Below are 12,693 nucleotides of genomic sequence, written 5' to 3' on the forward strand. Positions count from 1 at the left end.
ATTGGCGTCAGCTCCCGACTCTGAACATTATGGATTGATTCATGCTGACTTTGAGGCTGTAATCACCAGCTATATTCCGTGCCTGCACTTGGCAACAGGCAGGTAGGGAAGAAACTAGGATTAGACAGGTGTGTGCAGACCAAGGGCAAAGCAGAAACATCCTGAGCAGAGGAGCTGGCTGTTCTCTACATCTGTTTCTCAGCTGGCTGGGTTAGATTGAAAAATTATCTTTTTTAAGTCACTTAATGTTTTTTCTTAATTTTTAACACTTAAGTAACAACATTCTTTAAGTAACTTCTCAATTTTTAGTTTCTTTTAATTAAATGAAAATCTTTTGAATTATGTTTAAGTATCCTGACTTTTATAAGTAGGTCAAAGGCCTTTTGAAAGTGGTGAGCTCTTGAAAGATCATCGTGGGAGTCTGGGAACGAGACTTCTGGGTGAGCTGGCTTACTTGCTACTTGTGATCTTGCCTCTGAACTCTTCTGCTTCCTTTTCCAATCCTACAAACATTCTGCCATCTTACATCTCTCTCTTTTGGGTCTTCAGATTTTGAACAGAAATATCCTTGAACTTAATACTGAGAACATCAAAGCCATTATTTTTATTTGCCAACCAGTCTGTTCCCTGGGGAAATCATTTCTCTCCAAATGTGATGACTCCAGTACCCTCCTGCCCAGTCTTTCAGCTTTCCCTTTCCATAAACCCAATCTCTTCCAAAACTTCTCTGCCTACGTGCTACCTATCACTCAGTTCTGTTTACTCATGAGCCTGGTGCTTACCAGCCAGTATTTGCTCCTGATTAACAACACCTCAGCCTTTAAATTATCTTTGTTTTTGCACATTGATTGTTTGCTGGCCTTTGTGCCGGTTCTACCGTGTTTCTTTGTTCTACTGTGAATTACTTAAAAAATGAATTTCAGGTAGTGTATGGTGACACATGCATACTTTGATAATAAATTTACTTTGAACTTGATAAGCTCTCAGGCTCTGGAACTCCTCTAAACTTCCATGCCTCTCTTTTCTCTGCTAAGATCCTGCTTAAATCATTCCTCATTAATTAGAGATTTCCATATATGTCTTAATATGTTCTGATGTGGCTCAGCTCAGTGTCAAATACACCTCTACTCCTGTGCAAAGTCCTGGCACATTTTTACTGTATTAAAATGTCAGATTTTGATTTGATAACTACAATATCTATTCTGCCTGTAGAGGGCACTGTGCCCATGGATTGCAAACATATATGGCCAAATAGCATTAGGACAAAAAGTACCCATATTCTATGTTAACATTTTTACTTGGTTTTTACAGAGTCTTCAGCACGCACAATATCCCTCTCCAACTGCATGAGTTTTCTGGCACATTTCTCACTAATCCCACCTAGGTGTGAATTGCTGTACAGAAGTTCTTAAGTTTGGTTGAAAATGTATTTCAGTTAGGCAATTTTATCATAGTTCCAATCTGTTTCATCCTGTTCAGATAACAGTTGGAATCCTATGCAGAAAATGAGCAGCAGATTCAAATCCAATCATCAAAATGAAAAACCTGATTATTGCAGATGTCACGGCTTTCAGTTAAAGAAAGGAATATGATAGAAAGGTGTTCTTCAGTTCACTATGAATACATCAGTTTATTGCTTCTGAACAGGTTCTCTAGGAAAAGACAAACAGTAGGCCCCTGTATAAAGTGAACCATTTTTGATAAGAGCAGCTGACAATGACACAATCACACAAAAGCCAGTGCATGAGCCATTTTAAATGTTCATCATCAGCAGAGCCGCCAGAGTACAGGAGCGGTATTTTCACTGCAGTGACTGTAGCCAAAATAAAAAAAAGGAAATAAGGAAATAAAATAATAAATTCGTTGGACTCTGAACTAGTTCATTCTTGTGCAATTATAGTTAAAACAATAACTCAAAATCAAACTATAGATTCTTAAATTCTAAAAGTAAATCGAAAATTTGACATTTACTCAGCAGTTAAACAGTGACGTCTCTACCGCCTGACAGAACTCAGTTTTTATTAGTCCTGACTGCATCACCCCATTGATTCCGTTTGTAAAAAGTGAATCAAACCCAGTCGATCCTCAGTCTCAGACTGCAAGATACTGATTTTGTCACACCAAGTCACTTATTGCTTTGACTAGACATTACACTTTTATAAAAAATTTTATTTTCCACAATTTTGGTTATCAATTAAAATTTAAATTTCCCTTTCACATTTGTCAGCAAGAAAGCAAAAATAATTAAACAGTTAAAAAAAAGAAAATTTTTTTATAACAAAATTGTAAAAGTTAAAATAAAAAGAGAAAAAAGAAAAAGTAATTTCAGGGTGGAAGTGTTAGAAGTGAAGCAACCCGAAGAGCCTTCATATCCCGGTTAGTTCAAGCAATCAGTACTTGGAAATGGTCTAACAACAGAGAAGAGCACAGAAATACTCTTCATCAAATGAAACAAGTAATTTAAAGTAAGGAACTGAATTGACTTATTGTTTATGCTTTCATGGGGTGTGGCTGTTGATGGCAAGGTTGGCAGTTATTATTGTTCCAAGTTGTTCTCAAAAATGAATAATTTGCTAAGTTATTTCAGAGGACAGGCAGGTGTGTCTGGAGTCACAGATAGGCCAGACCAGGCCATGGTGGCAGATTGCTTCATTTGATGATATTAGTGAAGCAGATTGGCTTTTTGAATATCATAGTTGTATCATCTCAGTGTATTAATTCTGAATGTTTGTAATAATTTGAAATAACTTCTCCACCTGCTGTGGTGGGATTTCAATTGCACAGCTCTTTATCCTCCATTCCACCATACCGTGCCGCCTATATTGCAGAGAGCATTGGGCACTTGTATCCTGGGTTGCAGGTGAACAATTTGTTTTGAAAAACATCACAGGATGCCAAACCGAATAAAGGAAAAAGCATGAAGATTTTTTTTCTCTCGTACAGCATTCAAAAGCTCTATGTAAGTTGACTCACTTCAGCAATGGTCTCGATATTATAAGAAATTCAGGAAAGAACTAGAGAAGATGAAAAAGAGATTTATAAGATGGTACACAAACTGAAAGATTAGAAAATATTAGAGTAGACAAGGCTCTTTAGATGAAAGGCTCAAAGGTCAGCTGACACAAACAAGAGAAAACCTGCAGATGCTGGAAATCCAAGCAACACACTCAAAAAGCTGGAGGACTCAGCAGGCCAGGCAGCATCTGTGGAAAAAAGTACAGTCGGTGTTTTGGACTGAAGAGAAAAGGATGAGGAGTACATTTTAAAGTTGGGGGATGCAAGAGAGAAATGAGGATGAGGAGTACATTTTAAAGTTGGGGGATGCAAGAGAGAAATACGACGTGTTAGGTGAAACCAGCAGGGGGAGGGATGAGTAAAGAGTTGGGAAGTTGATTGGTGAAAGATGTACAGGGCTTAGAGAAGGGGAGGTCTGATAGGAGAAGACAGAAGACCATGGAAGAAAGAAAAGAGGGGTGGAGCACCAGAGGGAGGCAATGGGCAGGCAAGGAGACAAGGTGAGACAAAGAAAATGGGATGGGGAATGGTGAAGAGCGGAGGGTGGTATTACCGGAAATTCGAGAAATCAATGTTCATGCCATCAGGTTGGAGGCTACCCAGTCAGAATATAAGGTGTTGTTCCCCCAACCTCAGTGTAGCCACATTTGCAACAGTAGAGGAGGCCATGGATTGACATATCAGACTGGAAATGGGAGTGGAATTAAAATGGTCAGCCACTGGGAGATCCTGCTTCTTCTGGCAGATGGAGTGTCGGTGCTCGACGAAGTTGTCTCCCAGTTTACATCAAGTCTCACCAAGGAGACCACGGAGGAGATGTAGGGGCAGATGTAGCACTTGTTCCGTTTGCAAGGATAAGTGCCAGGAGGGAGATCAGTGGGGAGGGATGAATAGATAAGGGAGTTATGTAGGGAGTGATCCTGCAGAAAGCAGAAATTGGGGGGCAAGATGTGCTTGGGGGGTGGGATCCCATTGGAGTTGGCAGCAGTTCCGGGAAATTACATGCCAGACACGGAGGCTGATGGTGGTAGGTGAGGCCAAGAGGAACCCTATCCCTGGTAGGGTGGCGGGAGTATGGGGTAAAGAGCAAATGTGTGTGAAATGGAAGAGATGCCGTTGAGGACAGTGTTGATGGTAGAGGAAGGGAAGCCTCTTCCTTTGACAAAAGAGGACATCTCCTTCATTATGGAAAGAAAATCCTCATCCTGAGAACAGATACGGTGGAGCCGGAGGAATTGAGAGAAAGCGATAGCATTTTTACCAAGTAACTGGGCGGGAAGAGTATAGTCCACGTGTTGCAGCACCAATGCAGTTGTCAATGTTGTGTGGAAAAGTGGGGGGGCCGCCGCCAATGTAGGCTTGGAACATAGACTGTTCCACATAGCTGACAAAAAGGCAGGTACAGCTAAAACTCATGTGAGTGCCCATGGCTACACCTTCTGTTTGAAGGAAGAGCCAAAAGAAAAATTATTAAGAGTGAGGACAAGTTCTGGCAGATGGAGGAGAGCGGTGGTGGAGGGTAAATGGTTGGGGCTGGAGTCCAGAAAGAATCAAAGAGCTTTGAGGCCTTCCTGATGGGATATGGAGGTGTATATGGACTGGACATCCATACTGAAAGTACGATGATGGGGCCAGGGAACTTGAAATCATTGAAAAGATCCAGAGCGTGTGAAGTGTCATGGATGTAGATCGGAAGGGACTGAACCGGGGGCATAAAACAGAGCCAAGGTATGCGGATATGAGTTCAGTGGGGCAGGAACAAGCTGAAACAATGGATCTACCTGGACAAGTGGACTTGTGGATCTTGGGTAAGAGATAGAAACGAGAGGTGTGGGATGCAGGAATTATGAGGTTGGTGCCAGTGGAGGGAGATCCCCAGAGCTGATAAGGTCAGTGATGGTGTGGGAGACAACAGCCTGGTGCTCCTTAGTGGGATGCTATTCGAGGGGTAAGTAAGAGGAGATGTCTGACAGAAATTTTAAAATTATGAATGACCTGGCAACATTGGCAATGTGGGAAATCAAAACCAAGGCCTATAAATCCCAGGTGACAAGGAAGGAATATCTTTTTTCAAAGAATACTTAAAAAGTGTAACAAGCTCTCCATCAGCTTTGCTCTCCTTATTTGAAAAGGTATACACCTAGACTGGACAGTTTAGAGAAGGTTCACAAAGTTGATTCTGAGATGAAGAGGAGCTGACATGAAGAGAGGCTAAGCAGGTTTGGTTCTTTTCTCATTATAATTCTGAAGAAATGAGATGCAGTCTTGTTGATACATAAGATTTTGACCCACCTTGCATTTCTGCCTGTGAAGGAAATACAAGACAGAGATGAAGATTTTCTTGTTGGAATTCTCTATTCTATTAGGCTTCAGGATGGAGACATTGAACATATTCATGGTTAAGTTAGAGAGTTTAGAAGTCAGGGGTAATGGGAACAAGCAGAAAGTGGAACTGAAATCAAAATCAGATTAACCACAATGTTAATAAATGCTGGAATAGGTTTGAAAGGCAACATGGCCGACTCCATTTATTTGTTGATGATTTAGCACTAAAGTTGCTCATTTCACACACAGTGCCTTTGTGACATTTTTGGAAGGATTTTCTCATAATTCATTTAAAATTAAGGATTCATTTAAAACATCCTTTAAAAAACTGCAGGTAAATTAAATAGTGGTTATGACAGTGAGTGGAAGACAAGGTTCAAAATTCAAAGTAAATTTATTTTTGAAGTACATGTACATCACCACAGAAAACCTTGAGATTCATTTTCTTGTGGGCATACATAATGTCCATAATAGAAAAAATAACCATAACAGAATCAATGAAAGACTGCACCAACTTGGGTGTTCAATTAATGTGCAAAAGAAAATAAACTGTGCAAATACCAAAAAAAAAGAAATAATAATAAATAACTAAATAACCAATAAATATCAAGAACATGAGATGAAGAGTCTTTGAAAGTGGGTCCATAGGTTATGGAAACATTTAAATGATGGGGCAAGTGAAGTTGAGTGAAGATATCCCCATTGATTCAAGAGCCTGATGGCTGAAGGATGATAACTGTTCCTGGACCTGGTGGTGTGAGCCCTGAGGCTCCTGTACCTTCTTCCTGATGACAGCAGTGAGAAGAGAGCATGGCCTGGGTGGTGGGGGTCCCTGATGATGGAAGCTGCTTTCCTGTGACAACACTCCATGTCACTGTGCTCAGTGTGGTGGGGGCTTTACCCATGATGGACTGGGCCATATCCACTACTTTTTGTATTTTCCTGCTCAAGGGCATTGGTGTTTCCATACCAGGCACTACACCGCATAGAAGTTTGTCAAAGTTTTAGATGTCATGCTGAATCTTTGCAAAGTCCAAAAGAAGTAGAGGCGCTGCCATGCCTTCTTCATAATTGTATTTGTGTGCTGGGCCCACGACAAATCCTCCAAAATAATAACAACAAGGAATTCAAAGTTGCTGACTGTCTCCAGCTGATCCTCCAATGAGGACTGGCTCATGAACGTCTGATCCGTAGCAAGTGGAAGAAGAGGAAAAATCAAAAGCTAAGTTGTGTACCAGGATGAAGGCAGGTTTAAACAGACGGTGAAGAAAGTGCTTGTACAAAGTCAGAGGGTGTGGTGTTGGAATGCAAGTAAACTGAAAGATGTTTTGAAAAAGATGAAAGCAGGAGCTGCAAAATTGTTAGTGGAAATTGTTTTCAATGTTGAGTGCACAAAGCTACCAACTATTTTGTCAAATGGAGAGGGGGCTAGAATGGAGAATTCACGCTGCTGGATTAGACATGAGGTGTTCCACTAAGTCAGGGGTCGGCAACCCGTGGCTCCGGAGCCGCATGTGGCTCTTTCATCTCTGTGCTACGGCTCCCTGTGGCTTTGGAAAATAAATGATGAGTATTTAATTAAAATGTATTTTATGTTAGTTTGTTAGTTTTTGAAATGTAATTCTAAATTTGAAGATTATGGTGATCATGTACAATCTAAATAAAACATTGTGGAGACCCCATTTCCTGGCACATCCGAACCGGCTCACAATTAGCCAGTGTTCCGGCTAAGGGAGATAACCTACGGGGGTTTGTGAGTACGTGTCTTTTGGAGCATCCGCGCCCACGGGGGGCAGGTTGAGGGAGGCTTAAAAGCAAGGCTGTTTAGTTTGAATAAAGTTATCTTTGCAGTTTACCGACTCCGTGTTGTTATTTTAGCACTGCGTGTAGCACACCATTACAACATGTTTTTTTTTTATCGCTATTAATATACGTCACCACTGCCAATGCCTGACACCAGCCAGTTTGCGATTTCTTTTAATTTTTCGATCCAAGGTAGGCTAACTATGGAGTAACCTTCAACCCAACGTCTTTTTTTTGGAGTTCAAAATGTTTTTGTTGCATGCAGAAATGTAATTTCATTTTCTCTGCAGGAGTTCATCGATTTCATAAATGCAACACATTATAGTTTGTTTATACATAGCATAAAGGCAATAAAAAACATTGTATGCAGTGTTATTTCATTTTAAATGTCAAACGGGTTTTGTGGCTCCCAGTGTTTTCTTTTCTGTGGGAAATGGGTCCATATGGCTCTTTCAGTGGTAAACGTTGCCGACCCCTGCACTAAGTAGTCATTCAGTCTGCAGTGAAGTGTCCAGTGCAAAGTTCACATTGCGATTAGCAAATGATGCTCCGAAACTTGTAACAAGGTAAATTGCTATTCTGCTGATTGTCGTGAACAACAGTATGGTGCAGATGCCAGAAATATCAAAGAATACTGAAGTTAAATCTTCATCCTCTGGTTAATTTACTACCAATTCAAAAACGTACCCCTTCAAATGTTTTAACACATCGGTCAAATCTTCCTATTATCTTCCCAGCCCTAGGAAAAATCCCAAGTGGATTTAGCATTTTCAACATACTGAAGTTTTACATGGTTCATGACATTCAAATAAATGCTTTCTCTCTAGGGGCTCAAAATTTCTTTTACAGTCTGATGTCTACAATTGGACAAAAAACTCTATTGTTCTATAAGTGTATTACATTACTTCCGTTCTTTTATTCTTCATGTCTCTATTTACAAAGCTCAGGATTTCCACATAACACTTACTGTTTTCTCGATTTGACCTGCTGCCTTTATGCAGAACACCTCCTTGATTTTGAAACACTTTGTTCATTACTGTCAATTGAGAAGTTGCCTTCTTGAACTATACAGTCTGTGTGCTGTTGGTCAGATATTGGTCAAATATTTGAAACCGGCAATGTAAAGGCATAGTAATATAGTCAGGAAAGTGGCTCAGAAGGGAATTTGCAGGTGGAGGTGTTAATGTACGCCTGATTTAGAACTGAAGTGATTTTTGAACTAGGGGATGTGGTAACACTAATGAAAGGTTAGCACTTAAGGTCAAAATGAACAATTTATTCCATCAGCAGATTGTGAACACTGGAGTTCTCTAGCCCAGGGAAATGGTGTTACATAAACACCAGAGATAAAAATTTGTCCCAAAGGGGAGTTAAGGGCTATGGAAAACAGAGTGACGACAAAAGACCAGATCGGCCACAATCTTAAAGTATGCTAGAGCAGGCTTTAGGGGATTCTTGCCACTATTTTTTCATGTTTCTACATTGTCCCTGTCCTATAAGATGTTAGATAAAACAAATTTGGGAGGCTGAAGAAGCCTTGATGACTTCCAGTAGATGCACAATCTGCTAGTACATTGCACCGGCACTGGAGGGAACAATTGTTTGTTGCAGGTTTCTTTGCTGCCATCCTCAACGTTAATATCTTCAGCTTATATTCATTCTCCTCACTCTCCAAAGACGATGATTATTTATCAATGTATTAAATTATTTTACCTTGTTTGTCCATTTTACTCATTAGCACTTCCCACTGTCACTGCAGTTCCATGCTTTTTGTCAACCACAAAATCTGAATTTAAGCCTGTTCATCAAACCTCAGAAAAACAAAATCCCCACTGTACTGAATCACTGCAGAAGCACAGTATAAGTTCCCCAATTCTGAATGAAGGGTTCCACTTCTTCACCCTTCTTCCCTGCTTCCTTTCCCTTATTGGAGTATAAAAGTTGCATTGTGTAACCAAAACTATGTAGTCAGCTTTGAGCTTGTTATTTGCTATGCATGTATCCAATTTAGTAGGAGAATGAAATCTTAAGAATGTAGAAGATAATGGGGTGTTAATGAGAGGCTAGCTAAGAGATGTAGATTATAATGGTGTATTAACGAGAGGTAGCTGAGAGATGTAGATTAGAACATGATTAAGTCAATGGGTAGAAACAATAGAGGCGGATGTACATCTGATACGCAACTGTAGATCGATTGGATATGCTAATGCAACTGGACCAGGAGATTGCTATAAAACATGCTCTGTCCACGGATCGGTGGGCAATCAGCAACTAGCTCAATGATTGTCTCAGCTTTGATTTGCAAATTAAAGCTTAACCCTTCCTGAAGAATCTTCTGCGTCTCCTGGTCGTTTGTGGGGCACGAGAAACCACAACAAAATTGGCGACTGTGACAGGACCAGAAAGAGACCCGCGGAAAGGAAACGGCAGATTGGGGATGCTTCCCAGTCCTCTAGGGACCCCCACAAGGCTAACAGAATTAAGAGTGCATCCAAACAAAAGGTAAGTGCTTTTTGCGACAATTTGGACTAAGAACTCTGTTGGTTTTGGGGAGGGCTTGGAGTCTCAGAAGTGTGGAACCACTGCCGAAGGGTCTCTCCGGTCCAAAGAATCTGGCAGAATTGGAGGTTAACAGGAGGCTCAGAGGATTGATCAAGAACACTGCAGTGAGGGTAAGTACAAATAAGCTAATAAGAAGCCAAGTGAAGAAAAATTCCAAGTGGTGTTGGTAAGTCCCTGTGGACACCACTTCGTATAAAACGAAGGTCTGAATGGGCAGGGAAAAGGAAAATAGAGAAAATCCTTGTGGATACCGCCTTAAGAGATTAGGGTCTGAATAGACGAGGTGCAAAGAGAAAATCCCAGTGGATACCGCTTCGTATGAAACGAAGGTCTGAACGGGCAGGGAAAGGAAAATAGAGAAAATCCTCGTGGATACCGCCTTAAGAGATAAGGGTCTCAATAGACGAGGTGCAAAGAGAAAGTTCCATGGATACCGCTCTGAGTAGAGGTCTGTACGGGCAGAACAGAATAGGAAACAAGGACAGTCCAATATATAGTTTAAAGCGCTGGTAGATAGACAATAGACTAGGCATAGAATTAGAGTAAATAATATTATCCTGTAAACGAACTGTGAATCTCTGAAATACCTTAAAAAGAGAGTACAACATGACAGGTAAAGGAACGGCAGTAGAGATTCTGAGCAAAAAAAAATCCCGGTAAATAAATATGAGATCACAAAAACTTCAGAAAAATGGGAAAAGAGAACCAAAAACTGGTCACAAAATGGCCAAGAGAAGGAACGTTTGATGTAAGCTTGTGCGAAGAAATGGAGGCACTAATTAAAAATTACAAACCAAAAGATAAATCTAAGAAAAGAGGGCAAAAAAGAGAACGAGAAATGGAAGTGCTAAAACTCTTCAGAATGGAGGGAGAAAGGCTGAGGAGGACAGGTAGAATATTGATTACAAGCGAGGAAGACACTAAGGTGCTGGAGAAACAGCCTGTTAGAGAGAGAGGAGGGTACAGTGAGAAGCTGGCTTCAGCTCCGTACCGGATGTGAAAGAAACAGAAAAGCCCCCTCCCTACAATGAGGAAGGAACCCCTAAGCAGTGCCCCCTGCTGACAGGACAGTAAACGTGCAGGGAGAGGTACAAGTTTGGGATCATGAGGAGGAAAAAAGACAATACGAGAAGGAAAAAGCGGTGATATGGAAGGAGATACAGGCAGAAAGGATAAAGGTGGAACAGGCAAAGAGAGAAATGAGAAGAGATTGAACGGATGAAAAACTTGAGAGAGGTAAAGGAGTATGAGGAGTATTTCTATGGTTATACCATAGAAATGAAAGGATTAAATTCAAACAGCCCAGACAGGATTGGAAGTCCCAAGGAGGGGGACAGAGGAGCTATGGGCAGAGGGGACCAGTGAGGAAACAGGGGGAAAGAGAGGTAGAGAGTCTGTGCTGGGGATGTAATCAGCCAAGTCACATGAGAAGAGATTGTCCGTTTACACCATGGCCTGTCACACACCAGCAGGAACTGATAAGAAGGGAACTAAAGTTTAGCCAAGGACCAGCCCCCACAGGCCCAAGCGGACCTGTGAACCCCTATGCGAGGTATTAGGGGTGCCCCGAGAACTCGAGTGGGAAGGGACATTACCCAATGATAACAGGGGAGGCAGACGAGGAACCCATTGTTCAGGTTATGTTAGAAGGGCAACTGACACCAATGATGATAGATACTGGAGCCACATACACTTGTGTACAGCCACAGGATGCCCTTCACCTTCCCATGTCAGGGAAGTTTATTAAGACGGTAGGGTTCTCGGGGAAAACACAGTTGACACAGTGCACCCAGTGCGGTTGAGAATGGGAAATAAAGGAATTGTTTTGCCAGTGCTAGTATTTAAAGGAACTCCGATTAATTTGTTAGGCAGAGATGCCTTATTGAAACTGGAATTAAAATTAGAATGCACCAGAAAAGGACTGAGAGTGGAAAGAGTAGGGGCTCAATTGATAGTGCGAGAAGACAAGAAGGCTAATGTCTTTTGGATAGGAGACATCGCAGAGCAGATTCAGGGAACCTGGGAAAAATGGAAAAAGGGCGTGCAGGCTATATTACCCAGGGCTGTAATGCCCAAATCTGAGCTACATTGTACAGTGATTTTTGATGAGACTCAGAACAGGGAGTTAGAGGAGAGTTGGCACCTGGAGGCATGTACCCAACAGCAACTGGAAGGGGAGGCTGGGATAATTGGAAAGCAAGGGGCAGCTTTACAAGTTAAGTGGAACACCTTTTTAGAAAAATGGTACAGGATACTGGAGGCTGTGCCCCAAGTAACGTTGTTGGTAAACAAGGGATATCAGTCTAAAGACTTAGGCCCCTTAGTTAAGAGTGCTGAAACCTTAACAGTGTGGAGGAAAATCACGCCAGAGGTGTGGATATCAGAAGACAACAATTGCATTAAAATAATGGTAAGTGTAGATATGGTAGGGACAGTGAGAGAGGTCGAAATAACTCCCCAACCATACATGCCATTGCTGGGAAAGGAAAGAGGCCAGCAGAAAGATAGAAGGTTAGATGAGTTGCCATCTATTCTGTGGTCACAGCATGACACGGACGTAGGGAAAATAAACACAGCTAGTCCGGTGGTAATAAGGCTGAAAAAAGGAGCAATTCCATCCAGGAGACCACAATACCCTCTAAGACCAGAAGCAGAAGAGGGAATAGCATCGACAGTGCAGGGGTTGCTTGAAATAGGAGTGCTTAAAAGAACAAACAGTCCATGCAATACCCTGTTGCTGCCGGTCTTAAAAGCAGATAAATCTAAGTGGAGATTGGTGCATGATTTGCGAGCGGTAAATGATGTGGTAGAGGACTGGCCAGCGGTAGTCCCCAACCCACACACGCTTTTGACTAATGTTCCACCAGAAGCGAGTTACTTTTCAGTGATTGATTTGTGTTCGGCTTTCTTCAGCATTCCTCTGGCCGACCAGTGTCAGTATCTGTTTGCATTTACTTACAGAGGTGCTCAGTATACCTATACCAGAAT

At 41.6% G+C, this 12,693-nt stretch overlaps 1 protein-coding gene across 7 annotated transcripts in view; it reads right to left on the reverse strand.

The window, feature by feature from the left end:
- The window catches only part of hspb3 (heat shock protein, alpha-crystallin-related, b3), a 58,055-nt gene that overhangs the window by 14,188 nt on the left and 31,174 nt on the right, over positions 1 to 12,693 (reverse strand). The gene's annotated exons all lie outside the window — the stretch shown is intronic.

The sequence above is a fragment of the Hypanus sabinus genome, chromosome 14 (genome assembly GCF_030144855.1).
Source record: "Hypanus sabinus isolate sHypSab1 chromosome 14, sHypSab1.hap1, whole genome shotgun sequence".
Taxonomy (NCBI): Eukaryota; Metazoa; Chordata; class Chondrichthyes; order Myliobatiformes; family Dasyatidae; genus Hypanus; species Hypanus sabinus.